The sequence below is a fragment of the Megachile rotundata genome, chromosome 13, assembly GCF_050947335.1.
Source record: "Megachile rotundata isolate GNS110a chromosome 13, iyMegRotu1, whole genome shotgun sequence".
NCBI classification, from domain to species: Eukaryota; Metazoa; Arthropoda; class Insecta; order Hymenoptera; family Megachilidae; genus Megachile; species Megachile rotundata.
This window is the reverse complement of record NC_134995.1, coordinates 13,878,198-13,890,892: the sequence shown is the minus strand read 5'-3', so window position 1 is coordinate 13,890,892 and position 12,695 is coordinate 13,878,198. Positions and strand designations below refer to the sequence as shown.

General features: G+C 43.7%; 1 protein-coding gene across 16 annotated transcripts in view; it reads right to left on the bottom strand.

Moving 5' to 3' along the window:
* Nucleotides 1-12,695, bottom strand: part of LOC100877689 (uncharacterized) — a 49,501-nt gene that overhangs the window by 27,727 nt on the left and 9,079 nt on the right. The window lies entirely within an intron of this gene.

Here is a 12,695-nt window from a genome sequence, read left to right as displayed (position 1 = left end):
CCAGCGTCGTTGGCTGCCAAGCCAAAACCTCCTATTATTAGCCATTCCGTGCGCCGTGTATTTATGCCGTACCACGACCGAACGTATTTCGAAAATGAAATCTGAAACTCCTCAAGGATACACCTCTTCCTGGAGCCGAAGGAGAAGCCGAAGGATGCTATTTGCGATCTTGCGGAGTTTCACGATCGTGATCGTAACTCGACTTTACATCGACGATTATATAATATCGGTTTTTATCTTTCAGAAATTTATACCGCGGTTATATTTCTTGTATTTATTACCAGAGATACGTCCTTTGTGCCATTATCCTATAACTAATGGTTCACTGAACTGTACTATTAGCGTTCAAAGTATCGTATAATTCGACGACATAAAAGTATCGTAGATTAGCACTTCTGACACATCGATTTAAAGCTAAAGGTTTAACGAGAATGACTGCATCGATTTTTCATCGATATTTTTATTATCAAATTGATATCGATTTTGAGGAATATCGTATCCCGTACTTCTCCATCGAACACGAAGCGTCTCGGAGAGAAGATTAACCTGACTAATAAAGCAAACGATATCCTAAATGAAATGTAAACAACTTACATTCGTATAACAGTATCTTTTGCTTCTCGTTCTCTCATTTACACTTCGAAGCAGCGAACAGTCTGCGATACGGCGCAAGAATTGATGAGCACGGTCGTTCTGGACCGTTAATTGATTTCCTCTCACCGGATTACCGTAAGTTGCTTCTTTTCTTCGACCGGAAATAATACGGTTTTCAAAACACGGCAAATTAGCGAAAGTCGACGCGGGTAAGGAGCGGACAAGAGGCATGGCTTCTTAAACATCTGTTTATTGGCCATCGTTTATAATTCCGTTATGTAGCTCTGTTTCGCTAACGTTTTTAGTGAATCATACGGCGAAACGACGCGGAACTCGTCCGAAGTGATCGTTAAGAAATACCTAACTGTCTCGTCTGGTTCGATAACAGACGAGTTATCGGAAACATGCATTACAACCACGTCATCTCTCTTACCTCATAGTCATCGAACAAGCAACAACTTGGAATTCTACCGCGAATGACGAATGCAGATATACGTCGTCGAACTATGCGCGATAACGTGTCACAAATTACTCCTTAGCTCTTGGTTGATAAGTTTTCAAATTTAGGAAGGTTTAGGAATTCGGGAATTTCGACATTTCTATATGTATATTTGATTCGAGTACATGTAGCGGTATTTGAATTAGAAGACACGTTCAGAGCACAAAGTGAATCTATTCTGTTGCCTCTAGAATTTCCCTGCTACGCCTTTTAAAACAAACGAAGAAAGATAAAAACAATTTAATGGTATCTAGTATCGTTTTATGAGCTGGCCGTCATGGATTTATAAACGAAGAAAGAGAAACGAATGATCAGCGCGATTCCGCCATAAAGTAACGCGCCGCCATAAAGTTAGAAAGTGCTCGAAACAGAAGGAGGTGCGCATGCGCGCGCGCTACGGCGTTCTCGCGCGCGCATACGCGCACTACCGACTTTTTCCATGCCCGACAGCACAGCCGTGATATTTAAAATCGCGCAGGAGGCTTTCAAGCCCGCCTGTCGTGTCGTCGTGCTTTTAAAGTCTTTTGCAATGCTGTCTGTTTAATTTAATCTTCCTCTCTTTCCCTTTCTTTCTCTTTATTCCCTTCCTTCTACTCTATCTCTGACCGTCGATCTTTTTCTCCCCCTTTACTCGATCTCTTTCCCTCGCTCTCCTATGCGGCTTCGCTCTTCTTTCTCTCTCGCTTTGACCAGCGTTTCTCCGAGGTCGTTCTTCGGGTTCACGACCGGGACTATACGAGTCCGATCCCTTCTCTCTTTCTCCGAGTTCGTGGCTACTCTCTCGTTTCAACCTCTCTCTATTTTTAGAATGACACACTACCGCGATTCAACGAGGCGCGCGAGCGCCACAGCAGCCGGGAAATCCTCTGGCCAAAAGTGGCCGCGAACGAAAGCGACAGCGACACTTTTCGTTTCGATCCTCGCCACGATCTATCGATCCCTCCTCGTAATCCGCTCAGCTTACTTCTTTCACCGGATCGACTGTTTTCCATAGAGACTAACGTGTCAATCTAGAGCGACGCCGAAACGACGTTGAAATTAGACAGTTTAGAGATTTAGAAGTCTAGGGGTGCATCTTGAAAGCATCAAATTTTTTAGCGCAAGATCTAAATCTGGGAGCACGGAATTTAGGGTCTCGAGAGTTAGAGGTAGAATTTAGGAGGTCTTGAAAAATAACGATTAATCTCACTTTGAAGCAACAGCGTACGTGTTTACCCAACCTCTTGGCCAGAGGTCCTCGAACGCACAGGTCACGAGACGGCAGCTCCTCGTAATTAAACCGCGACTTTACGACGAGGACTCCGAGGGGGCAAAGGAGCGAAGAAGGCGTCCAAACGAAAGCGTGTAAGGTTCAGTAAATTGCGGTATCGCGTAGTATTTGCACAATCATCGCGGACATGGAGTACGTGCTGGAAGCAGCGGTGGGTGAACGTACAGCGAGGGTGTCTGCGCTTTTGTCCCGTTTCTACGCCCACTTCGAGTCTCGCAACCGCATTAGAATTACACTAGCCGACGAGTACACTAATTTCCGTGACATGCGACGCCTTATATTGATTCAATTTCATTTGCCACGACATTGTACGCGACCACCATCCATTGATCTTTGTACCGCTTAATCTCGTTTCCGCAAAAATATAAAATGCCCTGTATTCCAGCCTTCGATGCAGGTAGTTCGTTATTATTACTCTTGATCGATTGCTCGTAATGTAACGAGCGATCAACGCATTAATCTTTAGAGTCGTGCTCCTTTTCGTATCGGAAGCGCTCGTTAAGATAACGCGAAGCAATTAACGCACTTTAATCGACGAATTTATGTAATGAGAATATCAATGCGGCGAGTGAAAGGGATCGATTACCGATGTCGTCGAGTCACCGTCCATTCTACTGTGGATTTATAACCGCACGCGACCACACCTGACGAAGACACGTAATCGATAATGGAAACTTCACTTCCTTGATTCGAGTACACGCCTTGTCGCGATATAGGTCCTGCAGTTTCTGGCCCGATCGCGAACAAACTCCGACTGAAAATAGAGTCGCTATGTGGCCGATGGCTTCGGGTCGAGAACCACATAAATCCGTTTCCGGGGATTAAACGATGAAATTGAACCGTTCCAATTCCGCCAGGGACACGAATACGCCAAATTCTTGACCGATTCGCCACTCTATGCAGCTCTTATCGATCAAATAATTCCGATAGACGAATGGCCGATGAAATTTTCTGTTATTTCTAATTCGTAGCTGGACAAGAGATTTCGGCGAGAAAGAAGAGAGCCTAGATTCCTGAACAACTAATATCTCAAAAAGACAAGTATCCAAGCACGGTCTGGTCTGGAAGTAACCAGCTGGCAAAAAAGTATAACGAGTCTCGATTACCCGAGAACCAGTACTGGCGTAACTATGCTTGGATCGTCCTTACGTTCGCGTGGTTAAAAGATCCGATCGAATGTCCAGATCTTGGTCCACTAGCTTCGTGTCTCGCATACCTACACGTTTTTTATTCGATCGCGCTTTTACGGAGCATCGAAAGATGCTCATTTCCTTACGACAACGTCTCTCTCTCTTTCCCGAGTTATAACCCGGAGAAAGGATTATACGGATCGCGTTATCTGGTGAATGACGGAGATCGAATCGATAGAAGAGATCATATCGAAATTATTGCCAGATACTACAGGAAACGCCGCGTTAATCAAATGCATTCAATTGATAACTATCTAAGAACAAGCCTGCTCGCTCTTGTTACTCTTATATTTATTACATAAGAATCTCTTCCTATGTGAAAAATAATGTTGCAATAACGTCATCGCGTATTTTAAGATATCTGTTACAGCCTTAAAGTCTTGCTACATTTCTTTAGCCTCTTAGACGAGCTAATATTTCTGGTACGAGTTAAAATTGGAATACTTTAATTATAACGGTGTTGCCACAATGCGATAAATTTATATTTCTAAAAATAGCGACACAAAATTTCACCCCACATTCTCAAGTTACGCTCTTAAAGAAAAAATCATCCTCCTTTTGTTCGAAGAGCTATCGTTACACTGTTCGTGAATTTTTCTTATTACGTGCTTCTAGTCCACGCGTTGACAAGACGAGCAAAAAGCGGCGCGGAAAGCGACCGGAAAAGAGAAGCAAAGCTTATCCGGAAGCTGTGGCGGTGCACGAGACGCACGCACGCAAAGAATCTTCCGCGTGCGTGCGTAAACTCGCGCCGCGTTTTCACTGCGACCGAGCGTGCATAAGGCGCGGGCACGGTGTCCCCTTACAGATTTCTATGCAACTATAATTAGGTAAGTGTACACCGGTCCCTGCAGGAATCTCTGTTAGCCGCGAAGCTATGCCGGCGCGGAAAGTGGTGCGAATATTTTCGGCGCGAGGAAAGCCGAAATTAAACCGCGCTCGAAGCACTTTTATAGTCTACGCTCGGTTACTCGCGTTACCTAAACCCTTCCTCTTTGCTCCCTCCATTCTCCCGCGTGTCTCCCGCGACGCTAAGTAACATTACGAACGACTTAATAAACTAAGTTTCCGCGATTAATATACGTCAGCCCCGAAATAGTCGGAATAGTGTTAAGGCTTCGTCTCTGTCTCCGTTAATCAATTTGTTACATAATTCAGTGTGATCGTACTACGGTGTTACGGATGTTTCCATCTCTGTCCACGACAGTTTTAAATGATGAATTTTATGAATTATGAATGCAACCAAATAATCGATTTCTTCGTTAATTGCTTAGTCTGTTCTCGCAACTTGTGGCCAATGTATTTGGCACCAAATTGCTAGGCAGAAGTCCGGCCAAGCGATTCATAAAGGCGATATTAATGTCGATATTATGGAAATTAAGAGGGTCTAAGAATGAAATTAAAGCGTCGACTTCTTTCTGCGTCTTTATCGTCGTTCGATTCGTCGGCAGCTAGAAGAGAAGCAAAAGGACCGCGAATCCAATCTAACAGCGTCGCTGAAACTGTTTCACCGACAATCTGTTGGATCGACGTAAAATATCCGAGTCCATTAAATGCAAATGAAGCAATAGAAACGGCTGGTGTGGCCCACGAAATTTGCGTATCAAACGCGAAACGCTGACACAACGATGAAAATACGCAACCTAGACGGTAACGAGTTCGAAACAAGAAAACAGTGAGAAATGCACATATATCAAAGTTTCTTAGTCATTTTTCACGAAGTACATAAATCTCTACCCACGAACGCAAAAACGGTGCCAAATTCCGATTGCAAGCGTTTACGATTCAATTTCAAAGTTCCAGCCAACGTTACATCACCGATTTATGCAGCATCGTTGAGACGATCAGGATTCCATGTACAATTTAATCGAAAACATTATCACGCCTACGATAGCACGAAGGTTAGTTAACCTTCACAGCAAAGAAACAAATCTATCGATTTCTGGATGAAAGTAAAAGAAGGCGATGAATAACGGCAAGAGAAAGGTTTCTCGCGAGAAAAGTATCTCCAACAGACTGAAAATAGCACTCAGGATTCCAGCGGTTTATCCGTGGCTTAAAAATCGTAAATCCTTTCGCTCTCGTCAACGTTTGTTCGAAAACAAAGAACTGCGCTGGAATCGAGAAACGTGAAGGGGCCAAGAGAGAATCGGCCAACATCTTTTCCATTCCGTTCTCGTTAAAGCGCGGTTTGCTGACCCGACACGAATGAAATCGGTGAACGCACGCTGAGACATCGTTCGTCTGTCGAGCCAATTGTTGAACATGCACGCCATTCTGCTTGTAAGCAGAATCTTTCTTGGTAACTGGTGATTGTCAGTTTGACGGTGTGGTCGTTTCGCGATTATTAATCACGATAACGAGCGAACAGCCTGAACGCTGGGATAAATTTGTCGCGCTTCTACGAAACGCCGTTTCGTCTTCATTAACCGGGATAATACTAGTCTCGCGATTTCGACGTTCCTAATACTATTTTCGGCAATTAAAAATGCAGAATTTCCAAGCGCACGACATACAAATTGGAGAACGTACTTGCCTTCCTCTTTTCACAAATAATTAACGCGTCATCGATTTAATCCACGCGTAAATAAAGACATATATTCGCGCAATTATTACGTCGATGTAAAGTAGAAAAATAACCGTAGGTCCTTTCGTAATGAAAATATATTGCATCCCGTGTAATTTATCATCTTACACGCGATTACTCTAATGATGCTCCGCAGTTCTATAAAAAAGTTGGTAATTTAATAAATAGAAGAACGAAGGAAAGAAAGCACATAGTAATCGCGTTTCACTCTCCGGTTCGGCGAGGACAAGAGCTTTTTTGGAAAGGCTCGACGGCGAGAACTCGTTCTCGGTTTTCCACGGGACGAAGAGGAACCAAAGTCGAGCGTGCACGAGCGGAGACGAGCGCAAACGAGCGCAAACGAGTCGTGGAGATCGGGTGAACGACCTATGGGGAATCGGTATTCGCGGCATTCCAGCGAGAACGACGAGAGGATGACCGAGTGCTCGCTCCCCCAATTATCCTCGCGCTATCCATCCCCGCGAGACACAATGAATGAGATAGTTCGTTTCTTCCTGCGGCTGATGCACCGGTGTCCAAGGTCACCGGAAGCCGCAGGAAAATTAACCCGCTTCGAGCCGAGCCCGGCAGAACACGCGATTCAGGGATTCCTTCTTTGTTTCTTTCTAACGCCGCGCCGTTCTCTTTTTCCCTTCGTTCGTCTCAGCCTCGTTCCGCTTAGCAAACCAAGTAATTTCGATTTCGATGAAATGTGGGTTACGCTGCTTTTATGCAAATCTATTATCATAGCTATTACACCGCATTCTTGCGCTATCCACCTTTTAAAAGAATACCAAAATAAATTCGCACGTTGTTTGCGAACAATTTCAGCGGATATTCGAAAATAGACCCCCCCACACATTTTCCACCTGAAACCGCTTAAGAATATCGTTGTATCGGTCCACCTTGCTGTACAAACTCTTATTTTACATACCTGTATGTTTCATATGTCAAGAAAGACAAACACCGACGACGTTGAAATATGATATTTTCTGGTTGAAACGCACGGTTGAAGAAAAGTCACAAAATTTCAAGGCTCTCGCAAAATATCGTACGTTCTATCCGGCTGTTCCATTTTAAAGATACATATTATGTTCGAGTCAAAATTTACATATGATAAAAACATCGAAGATTCGCGTACAGTTTTTAAATGTGGATCCGTACACTCGGCTACGTTTCTTCGAATAACAACTGGTATTGTTCCAAACTCGCCTCCGTTGCAACTCGTCTGCATTTGCTGGATTGTTAGTATGCAAAAGATCGTTCCCGTTGTTATCCTAGTGTCGTAACGAAGCCTGGATTAGAAAGAATATTTATTTTCATCGAGCGGCAAGATCCGCATGGGGAACGCAAACGGGTGACCACGTGTTCCGTTTTGCAGCTGCGGTTCACATGGTCGACGAGAAAGTCAGCGTTGCGTTTCGTTTCGAAACTCGCAGACACCGCGCTTCGCGTGACTTTCCTTCTTCCTCCGAATTCGATGAATTTTTATGCCAAATTTCTTTATCGCGATCTTCACACTCTTCTGGAGCCGCAACGTTAACGGCACCGCTCGAAAATAAACGAGCCGATCTAATTAGCGGAGTCTTGGGCCAGAATAATAGAACACCTTTTTTAATCGCCTATATATTAATCTAATTATTGCCAGTCCCGAAGAACGTTTAAGAATATTTTCTCGATAGCTTTCTCAAGTTACTTTTATATCTCTGTACTGTGGATTTTCTAAATATCCATGCAAGGAAATCGGCAGCCAAGAATTCTCGCATTCAAATCCTGAGTTCTACGAGTCAAGTTCGCGAAGCGTAACTTGGAATTCGAATTATGCAAATTCATGTTGTAATACTGTTGAGTAATTTTTTCGATGCTAAAACGCTATACTTATCATGCAATTGAGCGATGCAGGGTGAAATCGAAAGAACAATCGTGCAGGAAAATTCATCGCGTTAGTTTAAGTGTTAACATAAAAAAAAATACGAAATTTCATTTATTTTCTTTGTATACACCGAAATTTTTTTATCGAACGAGCCAACAGTGTAAAAAGATCACTGTATGGAATTTATAGGTTTGGAAACGTCAGGCCGGAACTCGTTTCCCCCGGAACACCGTCGAAGAATGCGCTCGATCAATCGTAACAACGTCCATCGAAGCAAGAAGTAATCGGTACTTTGCTAGGGTATTTAATGAAGCGTATTCGGGGTAATATCGCTTTTAGAAGTCCTCCGTTCGTTTTATCATTAACATGTTCTTGGAATATGTAAATAAAAAAAATAATCAAAGACCCTATTCGACGAATGAAGCGTTGGCGGAAGCATTTTCTAATCGTTCTCGAAAAGAAACATCCGTGTGTGAAATCCGGACAAAAAAGTCCTACGAAAGCTTTGTATGGAAAGCAAAGGGCGCTGAGAATTTTCCCGCGGGTTTCTCAGAGCGTACCGAGGCTGCACAACAGAGTTCATTTGAACGTTTGGTTAAATGCTTGTCCATATAAACGCAAATAACCGGCTGTCCTCGATTTCTCGATGAGCAAACGAACCGGATGCTACTTGAAATTCAACATTTCCAGCAATAACGAAGAAAAGAATACTTTTTAACAGCTATCCCCTTATCGTGCTCCTCATTAACTAATTATTAATAACGGATGTATATGCACTACGTACTGGTAACGCCTCAAAACAAAATTATCAAATATAAATTGTACAAAAAGTGATGGTCATAGTTTACGCTAATTATTTAATAAGTGGCTCGAGTTTCCATGCGAATTCAAATTTGTAATTTCTAGTACTTCATTTTCATTCGTTGAATATTTCATTTGTAGCAGCTAGCGGAATAAATAGGAGAATATGGTGGCCACAAATTACGAACTAACCTCTAATTACTAGGAGGACATTCCAGATAAAAATTCTCATTACGACAATGCACAGACCATTTTTGCACCGTAGGTGTCAAACGAATAAAAACGATACGCGTATGGTAATTGAACGGGCAGACTCTTTTCTACTCACGATCGAGTATAGAGCGGAGAGGAACGATTGAAACGCGACCACGTGTTCTTTATGAATCAATTGCAACTGACGTTCGCGATTATAACGATGAATCCCGAACGATCGTACAACAGTATGCACAGACATTCGCGTAAGCGTACATACGAACCGTGTGAATGAAATTCGTAATCGAGAAAACCAATTAAAACGAGTTTTCCTTCGTCTGTGTTGTTCAATCGCACACCGTTACCTAATAACTTAGTTCCGTTTCGAAAGATGATATTTACCGTTCCTTTGAAACGTTCCTTGCTTTCCGCTCGAACAAAAATTGCATTTATATTTATGCGACGGGTAAACCTTGTTAAATTCTGCAAAAAATCAACGCTCCAATTAAACGAATAATCACTTTAACAAGATAATAACAGAACAATTTCAATGAAATCTCTTGACACACATTTCATCTTTGACGTCTGTGACCAGTAAAACGTGTTAATCTTTGATTATCGGTGTCTCAACTATCGCGAATTAGATACGTCCACTGGCACTCGCGTAAAAATAAAGACTCGACAGTGCTCGAGGCCTTCCTTGTGCAACGAAATCTTCGTACACGCAATTAGGTGAACCACAAAGTTTCAACTTTGTCTCGCAATGGCAGAACGACGTTACGATCCCAGTTGAAATTAACCTGGATAATTAGCAGAAAGATAAACGTGCCCGAGTTGCGAACACGGCGTAGAACGACGAATCTTTCGCATGCGTCATGCGGCTGCGCCAACAAAAGCGATTTTGCACGCGTGCATACCTTTACAGATTGCCCAAAGAACCTCCGCAGGAAGCAGAAAACTTGTATGTACAGTGACTTCCATTCACCCGTTCGCGGGTTATCGTTCACCGGACGATATCGCTCGCGCTGACCTAACAGCGTCGATAATTCGCGACGGAGCGTATTAATTTCCGTGAAATCTTAATCGCGCGCGCTTAGAAAATTGATTTATTTCCCTTTGTTCACTCGGTGAAATCCGGGTCGAGTCGCTTTCGATTTCGCGAACAGCGCTCGTATTTGAAAATTTGAACATCCGGATGGTTGATTTTAAACGGTCGCGCAACTCCAGCCACGAAGCGCGTGCAATACGTCCGAAAGAAGCAGGAGACTAATTGCCTATCGTCCGCGAAATATCGACCATTGCCTGACAGGAACAAACTTTGCGCGCTATTAAGCCGACAGAGGTTTCCTGTTTTCGTCGACCGTCTCGTTTTCCTTGTAAAACAACCGATTGGGCGTGTCCGTAACATTCGAACATGCTCGTAAATGCATCATCCACCTCTCGCGTCGTCGACGAATACTAAACGCGTCGATGTAAACGGTATTTAAGCGAGCAGTTAGTCTAACACTTTGACTCTTTCCACGATTCCCACGGAAAGAGAGATCGTAACTATGCCAATGTCGAGTACGAATCTGATCGATAAAGTGCGTCGGTTTCCGATGTTCAACGCTCCTTCGTTCCCGTTTCTATGGCCGTCCGAAAGCTTGTTAAAAAGTACTGATAATCGGACGAGAGCTCGAGGGAATCGAAGCGACGCGGATTCATGGGAAAGACGAGTCAAACGAAGCATCTCTGCTCGTTGGATTAATTGAGACCCGGGGAACAATCGCTGGGATGAATATCCTGATTGCCTGAATGGAGGCAGAACCGCGGAAAATGATACTCCGGGTAATGAGACGAGGCAACGAGTTGACTTGAGCAAGCCTTCTGTTGCGTTAACGGAGGAGTGAAACGTGGAAATACGATTGTTAACCAAGTTTCTTCAAACTTTGTTATCTGTCCGAAGCGCAATTTAAAACGATGAAGTAATTCAGTGGTTCTTTGTAACGAATGCTTGAAACAGCGAATACCAAGCTTGTATTATTGTGATGGTTCTCATGAATGGTACCGGTGCACGGACGATGGCACGACGGTTCACGAGTTACTCGGAAGATGGAGGGTTGAAAGTGTAAGTTGAATGAGAATCGAAAACGTAAATCCTATAGGGGACACAACATCGAGAATCCAAGTTAAGTCCTAAACGAAGCGGAGAACAGCAAAGATTCTGCGTTAGGTAGAAAGTTAAATGCCACTGTTTTAAGAAAAGTGCACGGTGTAAAGTCGTAAGATTGGAAATTGAGAGCTCGTGCCTCGCGTAAGGTAGTCAGTTAACTACCTAAATCTTAGGGAAAGCAGAAATCGTTAACTGAGAAGAGAATTGTAAACCGAAATCTTAGGAATGGCAGAAAATAGAGAGCCTAAGTTCTGCATAATGTATGGAGATTAAAATCTGAGATCTACGCGAAGCGAAGAATTAAGATCCTAATCTGCAGGTAAAGACTCAGTCCCAAATAAGGTAGAGTCAAAAGGTGTAAGTCTTAAACGCGTTAATAAGCGAGGAAGAACGATATAGATTTCAATCGTACGAGATCGCAGACGAAGATTCGGTGTACAAAATTTGCAAAAAAAGGATGTATCGTATCTATAAAGAATTCCATTAACGGAGGCTAATTATTCGCTTGGACCAGCATTCTTCGAGGTTGCTTCCGCGGTCTCGTAATCGCTCGACGCGGCATGGAGCGGCATGGAGCGGCGGAGCACGCGTGAGCGCGTGCATACGTATGCACAACGGATTCTCTGGCAACCACGTACACTTAATCGAACGAGCCCCGAGGAATCAAGCGGTCGTGAACGAGCCAACGATCTCAGGAGCTGGTGAATCGAACCGTGGAATGCGAGGGAGCTGCTCGATTCGAGAGTGTCGTTGGAAAAAAAATTATCTGCCCCGTGGAACGCGATTGACCGGCTGAAAAGCGGCTTTGTCGCGGCACTTGTATTTTTTTCTTTTACTTCTTCATCGAATAGCTCGAGATCGACGAGAAACAGATTTCACGAGGTCCACGCGTGATTCTTCGTCAAGAGTTAAAGCGACCGAAATACATTTTAATACGCGAAATATCGTGTTACGATAAGATCTCGTCTCGAATGGGATAAGTGGTTAATGGATTAAAGCGTGGCTCGTTCGTTTAGCCACGGTGCGAGTTCGACGATTACGTGCCTAAATTTACGCACGGTGGATGCAATAAAACGCGTGTGCTCGCCGTTTTACGGTATCCTCTATCCGGGATTCCGAATAAGCAGCGAAGCAACCGACTCCGGCTGGTTATGTCGCTTTGAACCGATGCCAGTTACCTCTCGGCGATTCTTCGAATGCAGCAAGGTGCGACTGAACATCGTGGAGGAACGTCCCTAAGTTTCCCCAGCTTGCAAACGAATTTGCACCGGCACCCATAAATTTTCGCTACATATCCTCCAACCGGTCGAACGAAAATGCATCGTTGCGCGATCGAAATCCAACTTTAAATTCGAATCAGACTTTTAACGAAGGTCAACGACCTTTCCTCTTTTCTCGTCCAGTCGGTCAAGTTCGTCGATTAATGTCTCTATCCAGGACTCGTCTCATCGATCCGTGCGTAAAAAGTCCTACATTTGGGATGCAGGATCCTTTCTCATCCGGCTTTCACTGGCTATCGTCGTTCCGAGCATCTGAAATTATATCCCCCGAGAAGATT